The sequence below is a fragment of the Chlamydotis macqueenii genome, chromosome 2, assembly GCF_036417535.1.
Source record: "Chlamydotis macqueenii isolate bChlMac1 chromosome 2, bChlMac1.mat, whole genome shotgun sequence".
NCBI lineage: Eukaryota > Metazoa > Chordata > Aves > Otidiformes > Otididae > Chlamydotis > Chlamydotis macqueenii.
The window spans coordinates 42,003,693-42,020,773 of NC_141557.1; positions in this window are offsets into that span (position 1 = coordinate 42,003,693).

Genomic DNA, 17,081 nt, shown 5'->3' on the forward strand with positions numbered 1-17,081 from the left:
TATTTACAGGACACAAAAAAAAAATTACTTACATCTTTTAAATTAGGCTACCTAACCTGAAATGCTTTACATCTGTAACCAGATGTCTGTATTTGTAACTAGGTTGCCACATGTTCCAAATGGGTTACAGCAGTTACTCTAAAATTTAAGAAATCTAGGTTCTTTACTTAGGGCACATGTAACAATTTAAACTTCAAATAGTAAAACCTTGAAAAAAATCAAGAAAACAGGCAAAAATCTTGAACCTAACTCATGACTCTCATTTTAAGTTAGCTCCCAGTTACAAAACTCTTGCTTACTTTGGTGACTGTTGCATCCGCTAAAGTATTCCCAGTCTGAAGTACAAAACAAAGCAAGGATCCCTGTGTTATTCCCTCAGGCATGGTGTCGTGTAGGACACACACCTCATTTGGGCTCATTGTTCAGGGTACCTGCAAGAAGAAATGTAAAATAGTAAAAATGGCCATACTGGATCAAGTCATAGCTCTTTATGTTCCATATTCTGCTTCTGACACCAGCCCACAGCAGAGGCCTAGCAAAAAAAAAAAAAAAAGAAGAAGAAATAGAACAATTTTAATATGATCTTTCCCCTGGTACATCCTCCCAGTTCTCAGCAACCAGCGTAGGGATCTCTTAGTCTGAAGACTGTCTCCAAACCACCGTGTTAAGAGCTGCCAATAGAGAAATCTGCCATGACTTTCTTCAACATATATTTGAATTAATTTATACTTTTGCTGAGCAGATAACTGCCTTTTGTGTTTAAACTGCCTTGTAACTGAAGAAATTAAAGTTCCCAGTTAAGTTACAAGAAATAACCAATATCCATTTCTTGCTAATTTTCCCTGATTCACATGTGATTTTGAAAACGTTGTCACTTTATGTCTCTGAGTGTCGTAGTTCAGCCCCGATCAGGACCAGACTATGCAGCCTCTCTCTCACTCCCCCCACCCTCCAAGAGAATAGGGGGAGATAATATAAGAAAAAACAGTTCAAGGTTTGAGATAAGGACAGGGAGAAAATCCTTAAAGTTACCGTTACAGGCAAAACAGACTTGACTTGGGGAAAACTATTCATTTATTACTAAAAACAGAAGGACAATGAGACAGAGAACAAGATAACCTCCCCCCACCCCTCCCTCTTCCTAAGCTTAACATTATCTCTACTACCTTCCCCCCACCCCTGAGCGGCACAGGGAGGAAGAGAGAATGGGGGTTGCAGTCAGTTCATCACGCATTGTTTTACGCTGCTGCTTCATAGCCAGGGGAAGAACTCCTCACATTCCTCCCCTGCTCCAGCGTGGAGTCCCACCCGTATGCCACAGTCCTTCGTGAAACTGCTCTGGCGTGGGTCATCTCTTCCACAGAGTGCAGTCCCTCCAGAACGGCTGCCCCAGCAGGCCTTCCACGAGCCACAGCCACCTTCAGACATCCACCTCCCCCAGTACGGGGTCCTTCACAGCCTCCAAGTGGATGTCTGCTCCTTCACAGGCTCCAAGTGGATCTCTGCTCCTCTGTGGACCTCCATGGGCTGCAGGGGACAACCTGCTTCACCATGGTTGTCACCACAGGCTGCAGGGGAATCTTGGTCGGGAGCCGCATTACTCCTCCCCCTCCTTCTGAACTGACCGTGGCGTCTGCAGCTGTTTCTCTCACAAGAAAAGTTCTTCACAACAGGCTGGCAGATGCCTCTCAGAATCTCTTCACATCATCCATCTCATCTCCTCTCCACTTCTTGCAGCCAGGCCAGGCCGAGTCGGGCCCAGTCGGCCGCCTGGCAAAAGGCCAGAGGGTGAGGCCTGCAAGGCCCATGAGGCCTGCGCCTCCCCCTCTGCGCCTCTGCCCCCACTCAGCTTCTTCACATCTTCTCTTCTCTCTTTTTTTTCTGTTTTCCCCTTCTTAAATATGTTATCACAGAGGCGTTATCATGGAACATTCTGCTACCAATTGGCTCGGCCTTGGCCAGCAGCAGGTCCGCCCTAGGCCTGGCCGAGTCCACTGAACAAAGGGGAGCAACTTCTAGCAGTTTCCTACAGAAGCTGCCACCTTAGGCCCCCCCTCACTAAACAAAACCACAACACTGAGGAAGGGGCTATCTTTTCCTGAGGACAGGAGTGACCGATGAGACCAGGTCACTATGGTTCCTCCTTTGCATAAAAGTCAGTTTGTACCACTGAATGCCTGTCCCCATCTCCAGCTCTGCTGTACTCAGAGGCACAGCTGTGTACAGTATTGAAACTGCAGGTTGCTAATACTAACATAACATTATCTTCTTTTTATTTGTTATTCTTTTCCTAATAATTTCTAGCATTCTGCTGGTTAGTTTGCCCACCACTGAACACTGAGCTCACTTTTTCACAGGATTATCCACAGTGACATGAATATTATTTCCCTAGCAGTAATATCAACTAAAAGCAGTGCCTCTGAGACACATCAGCAGAATCACTAGTACTTCATGAAGTTGCACAGAATTTCCATTCACCTCTAGTTTTCATACAATTTTTCAAATTCTTTCTTCTTAAAAAAAAAAAAAAGCTCACTTGGTTTAAGCATTTTCTCAATGGATAGAAGAGGATTTTTTAAACAAGTATTATCACTGTCTCCAGGAAAATGGAAGTTCCTATGGCACCAAAGGAAGAATGTTGCCACAAGTACAAAATATCATAGGACAACAGCAGTATTACCTAAAATATTCTATATTAAGCTGATTTTTAGGATGTTGACTATAATGATTTCTACTAGTGATCTAAATGCAAGTTTGCACTTACAATAAACATATACCACTTTCAAGATCCCATTTACAGCACTTAACTCTCCTGCATCCTGTTTATCTGTTTTATTTGAGCTTAAAAAGTTTTTTCTTTTTTTCTTTCCCCCCCCCCCTCCCATTTACAGTTCTAATACTCCAACACTATTAAGGACCGATACTAAATATGTCTAACAGAAGAACATCTTGGCCTGGATGTAGAAAGGGTAGGAAAAGCCAAATACAGTCTCTGCTGTTTCATTCTTCCCCGGACAAGATATACTCTGAGCAAAAGTCTTCCTTACTAAAGATTTGCCACTTGTGTAAATAATTTTGGCTACCCTGGCTTGACTGCATCCATGTCAAGCAGTCCATGTACAGCCTAAGCAATAGCGGTATACTATCTCAAAAGTGTGCAGGGAGAGACAGAGGAAAAAAGCTGACCAGACGTGAGGCCATTCTGAACTGAGAAACCAATTGGCACATTAGCATGGCACTCTGCTGGGGCCAATCACCCTGGTGAGAAATAGTCCATATAGACATACCCTCAGACAGTTGCTGACATTTTATGTCTCTCCTTTGCCTTTTATGGGAGTTGCCATTTATAGCCAAGAAATAGTTCTAATTTTATTCCTTCCCAATTTCGGGATCTAAACCAGCACTAGAAGTCTGTTTAACAAACCCATGTGAGACTCCCCAGTTTAGAAATGCCACCACCCTGCTGAACTTTGAAGGCAACAGGCACTGTCTATGGTTTGGCATTCCACCTTATCTCCCCATCAGCATTTGTCTTAGGCTTTTATTTATATTGTTCTGTGAAAGTAAAAACATACAGAGACAACTCTCTACCTTCAGCTGTCTGATGTGGTTTGGAGCACTTTTGGCAATTTCATTTATAATCAGTCCTACTTAAGCTGTGAGTAAAACGTCCATTTACACCAGTGGATAGAGAAATTGAGTTTACACATCAGTTCTGACTTAGTACAACCAGTTGTTGTAACATTTTGTTCCCTAACTGCAAGGTACAATAAGAACATACTGTCTTGCAATCATTGCACACTGTTACTTTTTGCTCCATGTAATATAAAGTTACTATGACACCTGCAGAGAAACACATTCCAAAAATCTAGCATACCAAAATTGTCTGTAGAAACAAAGTTTCTAATATTTTATTTTTCAAAGAAAATACACATAATCATGACAATGTTAGGGCCCCTAGTTTGGCCTCTAGTCTCAGATCCTCAGAGATATTTAAGTGTTACTGTTGTATTGCATTTCAGTAAGAAATTTGCTCTCCACCTTCTTCTCCATTACAGATTCATCTGAAAGAAAAACAAAACGCTACTGAAAATAGTTGCTCATTCAACACCAACATCAGTTTGGCAAAGCTCTGCACAAATCTTCTGATATAGGATATGGCTTGCTTTGTTTAAGCTTCTAAATCGGGTTATATAGAAACTTATTGGAATTTATATGACCCACCCAAAACCCTGTATAAACTCTAAGCTCTGCAAAGTGTAATACAAACCAAAGATAGAAGATTATAGAGGGAAATAAAATGCTAAACATAAGCTTTATAATTTGCCAAGAAAACTGTAGATAAAAATAAAGCCTGGAACTTAACTCTAATACTTGGCTGCAGGAAAGCTTACTTTGCCGAGGACTAGAGTTTAGAATAACTCCCTAAAGAACTCTGGCACTAGTAGGAACAGACTGCAAGGACTTATGTTATTTAGAAAACAATTTCTTCTAGAGCCAGAATGATTAGCTTTCAAGAGCACATCTGGCTTTCCCTCCTCTCAGATTTTAGTTAAAGTAAAATTCTTTTGCCAACAGTATTTTTGGAGAAGCGCCAGAGTGGATAAAAATGGTTCCATCAAAAGAGGACAGCTTTGTGACAGAGATGATAAATTCCATTATGTTTCAAAGCAGAAGTGACAGTAATTGGACATTTCTGGCTACTATACATTCCCTCTGGCTACAGAGGGAAAGGATTTTCCCCTGTGAGAAGCTACACCCAAAATACCTCAAGTGTTTTATTATATCACGGCCCTGTCAAGACGTCTAGGCTAGAGACAAGTTACAATCCTAGTGCTTATTGCTACTACCAAGTTTTGAGTTTTGCACGTTGCTCCATACAAAGGAGTATGCCTCACAATTTATTTCTACCACTGAAATGCTCTGTTCAAAGCTAGTCTCTGAGAGTGAGATCATATTAGCTGTTTGCAGAGCTCATGGCAGTAAGGAAAAAAATCAACTCATAACTGGTGAGACTCCTTCCCTTGCACCTATTATGTCTCGCTCAGTGTCAGAAGGCTGGCGTCTGCTCCCGTAGCTGTATAATTTAACCTGAATCTGGGCTTCTACAGTCCTGCTCTCCTCTGCATACTACTATTTACCTCTCTTGTCCTAGCACTGATGCTTCTGCAATTGTTCAGGGAGGTGAGCCAGCTGAAAACCAATCCTAAAATAAAGGGATTAATTTTTGGCTGGCTCAGCCCTTGAAAGCGAGAGGACCATGGCAGCCCCCAGTAGTTCAGCTACAGTTGCTGCAATACTCCACTTTTATTTCCATCTCCAGTTTGCTCATCACGTCAGACTTTTCTGTCCCCTCCACTAGATTTTCAAACCAGAGCCTTGTGCTTTCCTCTTGCAGCTTCTCAGTTAGCTGAAGCTCTCCGTAAGCATCCCCTGAGCTATCTTATTTTTCCCCTTCCGATCACTCTGCACATAACATGGGTGCAATTGCTGACCTGCAGTGACAACTTCCTATAAACATGGATCAAAAATATCCTCTTGTTTACTTACCCTACCCTTTTGGAAGACTTGTTTATGTGACTGTATTCTTGAGGTACTAGCTATGTCTGTACTCATACTGTACAAATACAGAACAAAAGTTTCAGCTGGAGACACAAGGCAATAAAAATGACATATCCTAGATCCAATAGAGCAGACGTTCCCAGACTATGTGAGGTTGTATCAGTAGCAATACTTTCAGTGGTGATACCTGTTGCTGTTGCCATTACTGTAGCTATTGCTAAACACAGCAAAAAAAAAAAAAGAGTTATGAGGTAAGAAGCACTTGTGTCACTGCTGGCCGGGACATTACTAAATAAACTAGCCATTGTGCATGTTCACTGTGCCTGCACTTCCATAGCCTACTCTGAAGCAGGGAAACATATGAATTATTGTGAGGCTCAGCAGAGAGAAATAGGGTTCTGTGATGAAAAGTCACTTCAGCCACTACAGCTGCAGATGCGTCTTCAAGAGCAGGAGAGCGACCCAAGCCAGCAGGCCTTACTGTCAAAGAAAGGAGGGATTGTACTTTTCCTACCATACTGTCTAAACACCAGACAGTGGCTCTTCCTTTCTGCCTTCAGACAGATGTTCTAACCTTGAGCCCACTTTCAGCCTGGTTCTAGCAAAGTAATTCCACACTTTTTGGCCTTGGTGAAAGAGCCCCTTGTGTGTTGCCTCACTGCCTCCCATGCTGTTTCAAATGTAGAGATTCCTCAAGAACACCAAGCTCGCAGGATGAAAAGGAGGTAACTCAACACTACTAGCATGTTTTCTTTCAGGCAATAAGGTAGGGACAAATCAAAGGCCATTCCTTCTATCCTTTCTACAGTCCTCAAGCAAGATGCATACTATAAATTTTTGCCAGCCCAAATTACCTTTGTTAACAGGCCCAAACAGGATTCCTAGTAACAAAGTCTAGACTGTGTTACTGAAATAAGACAGCAGGAACTAAGTACTCTTTGGACATTCTTTGACAACAGATTGCCAGCACAGGTGTTACATAACTAGTCCTGATAAGAACAGTCCTCCAGCAACTATCCCACACTAGAACTCCACCACCCAGGAACCCAGACACCAGAGCCGCCACCCTTTCCTGCAAAGCCCATTTCCTAGCCCACTTTGCCACGCAAAAGCTCCAGCTCAAAAATGTATTGCTGCTTGGGAAATGATTCTTGAATCCCTTAGGCCTGTGGGCTTGTACTGCTTCTTACACCCCACTGCAGGACACATTTATGTGGCTGCTGCAGCATGAGAAGCAAAACTGGGCTCTGCTGAGAAACACGTAAGGCAAAGGCACAGCAAGAGCCTGGCTGAGAAGTGAGGAAAACACACAATCCAGGTTGCTCTTCTACAGAATAGAAAGGTCCTTGACAAACTTGGCAACGATGCCACTCCAGTGTTGCCACTTGTGCTTCGTAAGACCCAGGAGAAGGACTGTTGGCTGTGCCTACTGACGATGGATTTGAGGGGTTGCCCCTGATGGCAAATATACACAGAGGAGGGAATACAGACTTCATGAACAACAGTAATAAGTCTGTCTTTAGTCAGGTTAAACCTAGACTTTGAAAGAGGCACAGTAAAAGCAAGGGAAGAAAGTTCAAGTGACTCTGGCACATGCTTTTCTCACTCAGGAGGTCTGCAGTCTACATTCCCCTCCTTTTCAAGGTATGCGATGTACACAGGTGGTATGATGTATACAGGCTAGGAAATAAAATTTGACTTTTTAAGACCAACTTATACCAGAGGCGTGTCCTAACGAAGCAGACTGAAGGAAAGGACCAAGACGTTGCACTGAGAAGCACACCAGGAGGCTAGCAGAGCACTGAAAGTGATGCTGACACTGGAAAGTAGCATGTGACAGCCTGTCAGCCCATCTGCAAGATGCAGCTACATGCATCCCCGCTGCACCCAAGTAAGCAGTTTACACACCTTTCACCTCACAACTGGGGCAAGCAGAGACCACACATGTGACCAATTTCCACAGTGCAGCTGACAGGCACTTGCTAACACTGCTTTGCAAGTGCCCACACCCAAATATGTTTCTCAATCAATGAATTTTGACAGGGTACTCACTGGACGGCAGTCACACTTCTTGCAGAATGCAAGATGAAATTTTCCAGACACTTGCAAAACCAATGACTACTCAGTCTACAGGTAGCTTGGTGCTCATGGGATCACACAGCTTCGCTTCTTATCTGTCTATACTGTACCTAAACCAAACTGACTGACGCAGAGGAAGTCAATATCTGGAAAGTTTCCCATGTTTTTAAAAATGCATGTATTTTAAGACAAATGAATATGTAAGAATTGATAGGTTTGTTTATTATTATTAATTAAATCTCTTCTGATTTGTTACTGCTAAAGTTTTTTTTCTTTTTGAATCAAGATATGATCAAATAAAGCAAAATGTCACAGGTCAAAAGTTTGCATCTTGCCACCATATTTACATGGACAAATATTTGAGCTAGTACACAAACATCAGCATATTAAAATCCTATTTGACATAGTTTAAGTTATCTTTTCAAGCCTCACCCAGTTTTACAGTACTGAATGTGTCCTTGCAGCTACGAAGGCTGTTTAAGTATTACCAATAAATATCCTGACATCCTGACCCTTCCACTCATAGCTGTATTTCCCCATACATGTGCAAAATATAGTAAGATAATGTACAGTGGGAATATAAAATCTAAGCCTATTGGAGGCCTGTCAAGTTATCAAACTCAACCTCTTGCACCTGTTTAGGTAGTAATGAAAGCCATCCTTGCTTCTATTCAATGCATGGGTCTCCGAGCCACGGAAGGTTGTGAGACCGAAGCCTTTGCAGTTGTTACTCGCACTGTAATGGTAGTAATTTAAGCATATCGGTCTGAGGAAGAGGTCTCTGCTTGCAGTGTTTTTAAAAGATCTGCACTTCTAAAGGTGTGCTTCTGTGCTCCTTCAGTGCTCAGAAAAAAGTCCCTAGAAAGCCACCCACAACAGTGAAGTGCTCCTTCTTCGTTGTGCTCTGAGGGGAGGTCACATGCAGCCAAGGAAGGCAGGACTGAGTTCTGCAGTCCCACCAGGAAAAGCATTATTTCAGAAGCACCTCTTATTTTTGGCACAAAATCTAGAATCGACACCTTCAACTGAATGGCATACTTCCCACTTGGGCAATGTCCCCACTTAGAAAAAACAATGATTTATTAATCAAGAGCTTTCCAGTATTTCAGGCTTCCAAAGTGTGATTACAAATAATTTTTTCTTGCATCAGAGAAACATCTCTTCCAAGCCTTAAGTTTTGTTGCTACTCCTGTTCATTCCTGATGGGCGCCTGGAGTACTTCCCAGCAGCATGTACTCATCTCACATGCAGTCCCAAAAGCACTAGTCCATCTCCTTAACTGTGCCTCTGATAAAGGCTGTCCTAAAAGAGACATACAACTGCACCATTTCCATTTTAATGGAAAGGTAGCAAGGTGACAAAGTTGAGAAGCAATGGCTGATTGTTTTTAAATGCTAACAAATTTATGGAATAAAAAGCTATTATTACAATGAAAACCATGGAAACTTGAGTACAGCATGTGTAGGACATGGAGCACAGCAAAAGGGTCCTACGGAACAGTACTTTGGACACTGGCAGGCTGCTCTTCACAGTGCCTTGTGTATTTTGTGTTTGTAGACTCTCATAATGGCATATCACAAAGACTCTGAGCACAAATACAACGGCCGAGCAGCCAAAGGCTATTAATTGCTCTAGCTTTTAGTGCCAGACCTCGCTTTAGTCACATTGGCCAAGACTGGTGACAAGCATAAAGAAATCGAACAGTTGGCCTGAGTTCCTCTGTTTGGAATTAGTCTAACCACTATAGCCTCTCTCTGCTTCTGCTAGCAAGGCTTCATTTGCGTTCACTGTTCCATGTTGTACCAAAGTACGTGGCTTCTTGCTGGGAGCCTGAGCCTGTGTCACACGATCCACTGCTGCTAGGCTGAAACCAACCTTCTGTTTATTGACTACTGTGTGTACAATGTTTGCTTTTTATATATCTTATTGGAACAGCTTTGTAGAAATCAAAGTCATTTAATAACTCCTTATCAAAACTTCAAACCAGGTTTTATCTTTCTGCTGTTATTGCAAAGGATATTATTTGTGAAAAAGGCATCTGACCAACCATAGACTTATTTTTGTTTCTTTCTATGCTTATGAAAGGATTTACATTTAATTTCTTTTCCTGTAATTAGTCAGTCAAGTTTAACTGTTTTCCAACTTAGCCAGTAGATATGTTTGCACCTGGAAAAATATACCTCCTCCCATCTCATGGTTAAATAGCAGGATCACTGTTTTTAACACCATGTATGATTTATACAGCATCTTCACATGCTAAGTGTTATATATCTTGGATATGGTAAGTATACATTTTGGATCTCATAAGTGCAAGCAACTACAACACTTTTCATAAGCTTAACATTCTTGAAGAACCACTATTGAACACACATTACACTATTTTAACGAGGAAGAAAGAACAATTAATAGTAGGCTTGGACTTATAGCTATAGCTTTTTCAATGAATTTATATTTGGCAATGTGGTAATGCTGTTTTCAGCTGAAGGACAGGTGACTGAAGACTCACTACAATAATAAATGAATAAAATCTATTAATTAGAAAAAAGGAGAGAGGATGCAAGGGAGAAGAGAGGCTGATGGCTTTCCATAAAATGTTTCGATTCTTGCTTTGATTTCCTTTAGGCTTTGTGGTTAGCTGTTGCCTAAGGAAAACTCTCTGATCGAACACATCACATCTAATGTTAGATATAGTCAGTCTAATGCTTTGCATGGAACACTGTTAGTTTACCAGAAAGTTGCATCAAATCTCTAACTAGTTCAAAGGGTGTATGTGCAAGTTATTAATTCCCTAGAGATAGGGCAATCCAAATAAAATATTGTTTCTGCTCCATGGACCAGAAAGAGAAAGGGCTAATTTTGAAGTAACCGGGCCTCTTAACATCAGGCCTACCTATTTTAGTTGGCAGAAATTACTTGAAATATTGTCAGTGTTATGTCTTAATTGAGGACTGTAAAAAGATCACAAGAATATGACCTAGATACCAACAAAGGATTTATTTTTTTTTTAGCTAAAAGTGAATTTCCTATATCTTCAAGTTTCTGAAGTTCCACTAAGAGAGAATGAGAATTTTTCAGTGTTGCTGTAGAAAATTTCATTAATGAGAATTAGATAGACAGCCTCTATATCTCACACTATTCAAAAAGAATGTCATACACATATTAGATCATTTACTGTTATGAATTGTAACTGCTTACAGCAGCACAAACAGCTCTGGGGACCGTTTGATGTAAAGTCTGCAATCGCTCAATTCAGTGCAGCTCCAATGACTTCAGTGCAGATATTTCAGATTTATATAAGCACAAATGAGCAAAATCAGAACTGGGAAATGTGCTCAGCAAAGTTTTCTCACAGTTAGTCCTACTTGCAGAAAAAAAAATTATTTGATCTTTCTCTTTAAAAGTATTTGATAAGCCTTAAAAAAACCCTTCTTCCCTCCAGCAAACACACAGGTACTGCTGCAATGTATTTACATCCCACTTAAAGTGCCTTCTTGCCTTTAAGAAAGAAAAAAGATGTAATTCTGTATTAAAATCGGGGTACAGAGTGTCATTGTTGGCATAAACAGAGCTGCCTCAGGTTGCCATAACTTAAGCAGAATCCCTCTGCAGGCAGCTCCGTTCTGAGCAGATGCTGCAGAGTTATCATGCTTTCACCACGTCATGTATTTATGATCCCCACAGGAAAATAAAACTAAATAAGAAAAAGAGCTGAGTCCAGCGATACTTTTAAAATAAGTGAGAGCAGGTAAAAACACGCTCCGCTTAGAGCAGCGCCAAGAACAGCTCATTCAAATACAGGCAGCAAACACATTCGCTCATATTCCAGCCTCCCAGTAAACTTTCGCCTGCATGCTTATCAGCCATGCAGAGCTGCTCAGAAAATTACTTATCAACCCTTGTCAATAGTATTTTACCCCTGTATCTTTTAAGGTGCCTAATTCCTAATCTGAGGAATTTGGGCAGCTGTGTATCTTTGAGGATCCAAACCTAAGCTTCACTGAATATCAAGTGATTCAAGCTGAGTCATTAAACACATATTTGAAAAAGATACCCTGTCAGGAACACATCCTTACCAAGTCCCAATACCAGATTTGAATTATTCACTCTGCCCTCTGCAATCCACATCCTAAAACTTCCTGGCACAAATAACTAAATTACTTACACTTCCAAAAAGCTGGCACTTCTAATCAGCTTGCAGGTGGTAATTCATAACACAAGTGGCTCCTTACTCAACAGCAGGTGAGCTGGTGGAAAATGTCTGGGGCTTCACTAACTGAACGCAACTTGCTGCATGTGGAGCTGAGATATGGCAGAACTTCCCCTCTACCTGTTAAGAGCCTACAGCAGAAGCCACAGTTACTCAGTTTGATAGTGCCACTGCCACCTTCCAGGTACGTTTCTCTTCAGGTGCTGGAGGAGACAATGCTACACAGAAGGGCCAGCAAAAGGCCTTCTTGCACTGAAGTGCACCGCTGTTCATACAGATATCTATGAATTCTGAGGGGGAAATATTTTGCCCATTACAATCTTTCATCCCTGAAAGGGTTATCAAGCATTGGACCAGGCTGCCCAGGGAAGTGGTTGAGTCACCATCCCTGGAGGTATTTAAAAGACGCGTAGACTCCGCGCTTAGGGACATAGTTTAGTGGTGGAGTTGGCAGTGTTAGGTTTATGGTTGGACCTGATGATCTTCATGGATTAGTCTAACATACAAGACATACTACAGGAAGAAGACAGAGAATCTTTCTCTACAAAATCATGAACACTGATTTCAGAAAATGCTTTAAATCAAGCACAGCATCGCTGGTCACCAGAAAATATCTTTATCCGTTTCATAGTGTAGATGTCAATGTTCTTAATAAAATTTGGATCTAAAATTTTAAAAGGTAAGAAACCTATCATACATAGGTTATATATTTTGCATTGGTCCATTATCTACAGTGATCAGCATTTACGTTTCTTTTCCTGTGCGTACCTTCAGATTCCACACCTCTGCTGGAACCAAACACAGGAAGAGAGGATACAATGTTGTCTTATGGATTTCACAAACAAATGCACTCAAGTTGTGAGCTCAGGCCTCAGGAAACAAGTTCAGACATCATGTAGCTAAACTGGCAATTTTCCTGCCTGAAAGAGATTCATTAGCAGAGGAACACTGTACGTGAGCAGAACCCAGGTACCAAAGCAGTTAGTGCTGAAGAATATGAGCAGCACTCATATTGTTTCACAACACTCAGATTCATTTCACAACACTCGTATAGATAAGGTTAGCTGGTTCCAGCTCATCCCACTAGTTCCTTCCTTAAAGTAGATTCAAAGTACCTCAACAAATTTCAACAGGAGTTCTAAAAATATACTGATCTGGGAAACCACAATTAAGATTTTGGTTGGTTGGTTTTTTTTTTTTCCCCCAGGTTTCAAGGAGATTCTCATAGGATGCCTATCTCCTCATTCACAATGACATGATCCTGGCTCATGATACATATTCCTGAGACTCAAGACAATCCACCTAATTAACCACCTAACTGGAGATTCCCTAAACATCTAGGCCTTGTTCAGAGACACAGGGTACCGTGGCATTTCAGCACTGTTTTAATTGCCTGAAGGCGCTTTGGTTTGTTGGGCCCCATTTAGAGGAAATCATAGAATACAGGTCCGGAAGGAACCTCATCTAGAAGTTTCCCTCTTCTGCCCCGAGACAGGATCAGCAGTACCTATATGATTCTTGACACAGTGATGGTGCAGTTTTTTTCCTTGTCCCCTAAAGGCTACAGAGTTGCTCTGTGAGTGCTACCTACCTCAGCTATTAAATGAGGCCTTGCTAGCATCAAGTCTAAACATCACTTGCTGCAACCCAAGTGCTATGCACAGATAACATAGAGAATCATTCATTCCTTTCCCTTCTGCAGCTATCTTGTCTGCATTTAACTACTTTTTTCCATCTTTCTTCTGACTTCTCTTTCCTAGAGTAAGGATTGACATCTTTTCAACCTTGTCTTGTAGATCTTAACTGTTACCTCGAGTCACCAGCAGGAAGATGGCACATCATTTGATTGATTGCCATGCTGACAGCTTTCTTGTGTGTCTGAATAACTATCTTCTGAAAATTGATTTAGTTTTTGTGTATTTCAAAAGTCATTATGATTACATCTTATACAAGCAGGCATTTTGTCTCTTCACTGATAATTGTATTAATTTCATTTACCACTGAAATGTATTCTTTCACTGTGCTATGAAAATAAATAATTTGCAAATCCGCAGAACTTTTATTAAACTCAAATTCTGCAGCTCACCTGACTACAGAAACCACCCAGGTACTGTAAGTTTGTTCTATAATACAGGAGAAGAATATGCCATTCCTCTAATCAACTACCTTTTCACCTGCTGTCAATGGCCATAGTCAAGATAGTTTGATTAGTAGCAAAATTAAGAAATAGAAAATTATTTCCCCTCCCTTTTCACAAACATATTCTTCAATTTTTCCAGTATCTGGTGTTTATCAATGTTTTGATTAAATAGTTCACCCATACACTCTCTCCATACCAACAACTGATAAACCACCACAACTAGAACGGAAAACTACGTCTGTTCAGGAAGTGTGCACAGACAAGAAAATTACTCCAGTCACTAATTAACTTTATGGCTCCAGTCAAAAAGTCATTTCTGACTTTTCAGTAGTAAAAATTAAGGTGTATCTGCTTTGCAAATTAATTAGTACCTGTGATGCTTAGACTTTGGTATCTTTTGGTAAAAGTTGCAGCGTGGAATACTTCAGAAGTCCATGGTTAAAAATGACCACTACAGAGCAGCGTGCATGGCCAATTAATAATGGAATAAATTAGAACAAATTACACACTGACAGTATAAAGCAATGCTGGAACAAAGCAAGTGAAAGAAAGCCCCACAAAGCTCTTTGTTTAGCAGGCAGGCGAATCAGTTTCACCATCCTTGGTAACAAGATCACGCACTGTAATTAACTGTTAGAAAGCTAGTCCTGTAAATAATCCAAGCTAGCTGAAACCAGGGTGTGATGTCTGAGTATGTTTATCTTGAAGGGTGTTAGCTTCACAAGCCCTTTTCACAAGAACTGACCTAAGAAAACAGGCTAAATATTCTTGTTAGTGGATTAGATACAGACATTTTAATTAAGCTGTAACTAAACGGCTTTAGAAAGACAAAAAGCAAAGGGAAGAGAAAGACACTACTTTTTGTACTTCATATTGACAAAGATAAAATAGAATAAATGAGGCTTCACATAACTAAGCAGATTCTGTAACTAAGCAAATGTTGAAAAATAAGCGGTCTTGAGTTGGAGATCTGATCTTTCAAAGGATCATTCCTTTTTGTATTTGTCTTTTCCTATTTCTACTCGGACAGCCAGTACATAGCCAGAGCTTAACCACTTTCAAAATACCTGAGCTGGCCAGAGCTAACCCTTACATCATACGAAGCACAAGTGGGAACCAGTCTGTTACTCGTGAACTGGCCTCAGCGTCACAAGCCCGTAACAGGCACTAGAGACCCGCCTTCTCTATGGTTTCTTGCATCCAGGCTATGCTAAGTCTCCACCTTTTTTCCAAAGCAAATAAATTCTCTAAGACACCGTTGCATTCAGAGACATCAGTGTTTAACTATGCACTACTACAGATACTGTAATCTTCCATTTTGTGGTCTTCAGGACTGTAGATTTCCTCCACTGTCAGAATAACCTTGGCAAAACACTTCCTTCATGACATCCCCCACCTTTGAACTCTTCCACTACCACTTCTTTTCTACTCAGTAGTCTCTGCTTGTTCTGGCTTCTAAGATCTCCCACAATTTCTTTGCCTCTCTATTAGTTCAGCATATTATTGACTTACTACCTATACTCAGCAACAACATAAGCCCTTTACAGTGACACCATAGACCACTAATCTGTTTAGCAGACACTTTTAATCATTTGGGATTAGGCAGAATATAACCAACAAAGCAGACATAATTTGAGCAAGGAAAGAAAGACAACAGACTAGGGGTTTGACTTGAGCCTGGTGAAGTTTGCCCCAGAATATTTTTAGGAACTGCCTGCAGCTCTTTCAGAGCCACTAGCAATTATCTTAGAGAACTTGTGGAGGAAGGATGAGACTTTTGATAAACAGCAAAGGGTGAATACAGTGCTTATCTATAAAACCAGAGAGAAAGGAGGATCCTAGAAATGACAGAGCACTTAGCCTAACACTTCAGTTCTTGGAAGGACACCAGAACAAATCAGTCAACTCTTATGTAAGCACCTCAAAGATAAGGACACATCAGCAGGGATTTGCCAGTAACAAGTCATTTCAGTCCAAGTTATTTCCTTTAAGGCAAGTAGCAAGCCTAAAACCCAGTGGAGATATGAGCGATCATTGCTTTGTTAAGGCTTTGACACTGCATCATGTAACAGTCTCACAGGCAAGCCACGACAACATCATAAGACAAATGCAAAACAACATGGAAAAAATATATTCAGAATTATGAGTTATCAATCAGAAATTAGAACCACAGAATCATAGAATGGTTAGAGTTGGAAGGGACCTTCAAAGGTCATCTAGTCCAACCCCCCTGCAAGGAGCAGGGACATCCCTGACTAGATCAGGTTGCTCAGAGCCTCATCCAGCCTGGCCTTGAACGTTTCCAGGGATGGGACATCCACCACCTCTCTGGGCAACCTGTTACAGTGTTACACCACCCTCAGTGTAAAAATTTTTTTCCTAATATCTAATCTAAATCTACCCCCCTCTATTTTAAAACCATTACTCCTTGTCCTATTGCAACAGGCCCTACTGAACAACCTCTCCCCATCTTTCTTGTAGGCCCCCTTGAGGTACTGGAAGACCACTATCTGGTCTCCCCGGAGCCTTCTCTTCTGCAGGCTGAACAGCCCCAACTCTCTCAGCCTGTCCTCATAGGGGAGGTGCTCCAGCTCTCTTATCATCTTCATGGCCCTCCTCTGGACCCTGTCCAACTGGTCCATGTCCTTCTTATGTTGGGGGCTCCAGAACTGGACACAGTACTCCAGGTGGGGTCTCACCAGGACAGAGTAGAGGGGTAGAATCACTTCCCTCGACCTGCTGGCCATGCTCCTCTTGATGCAGCCCAGGATGCGGTTGGCCTTCTGGGCCGCAAGGGCACATTGCCAGCTCATGTTGAGCTTCTCGTCCACCAGCACTCCCAAGTCCTTCTCCTCAGGGCTGCTCTCAATCCATTCTCTGCCCAGCCTGTAGTTGTGCCTGGGATTGCCATGACCCAGGTGCAGGACCTTACACTTGGCCTGGTTGAGCTTCATGTGGTTGGCACGGGCCCACCTCTCCAGCCTGTCAAGGTCCCTCTGGATGGCATCCCTCCCCTCCAGCGTGTTGACGGCACCACACAGCTTGGTGTCATCGGCGACCTTGCTGTGGGTGCACTCTATCCCACTGTCCATG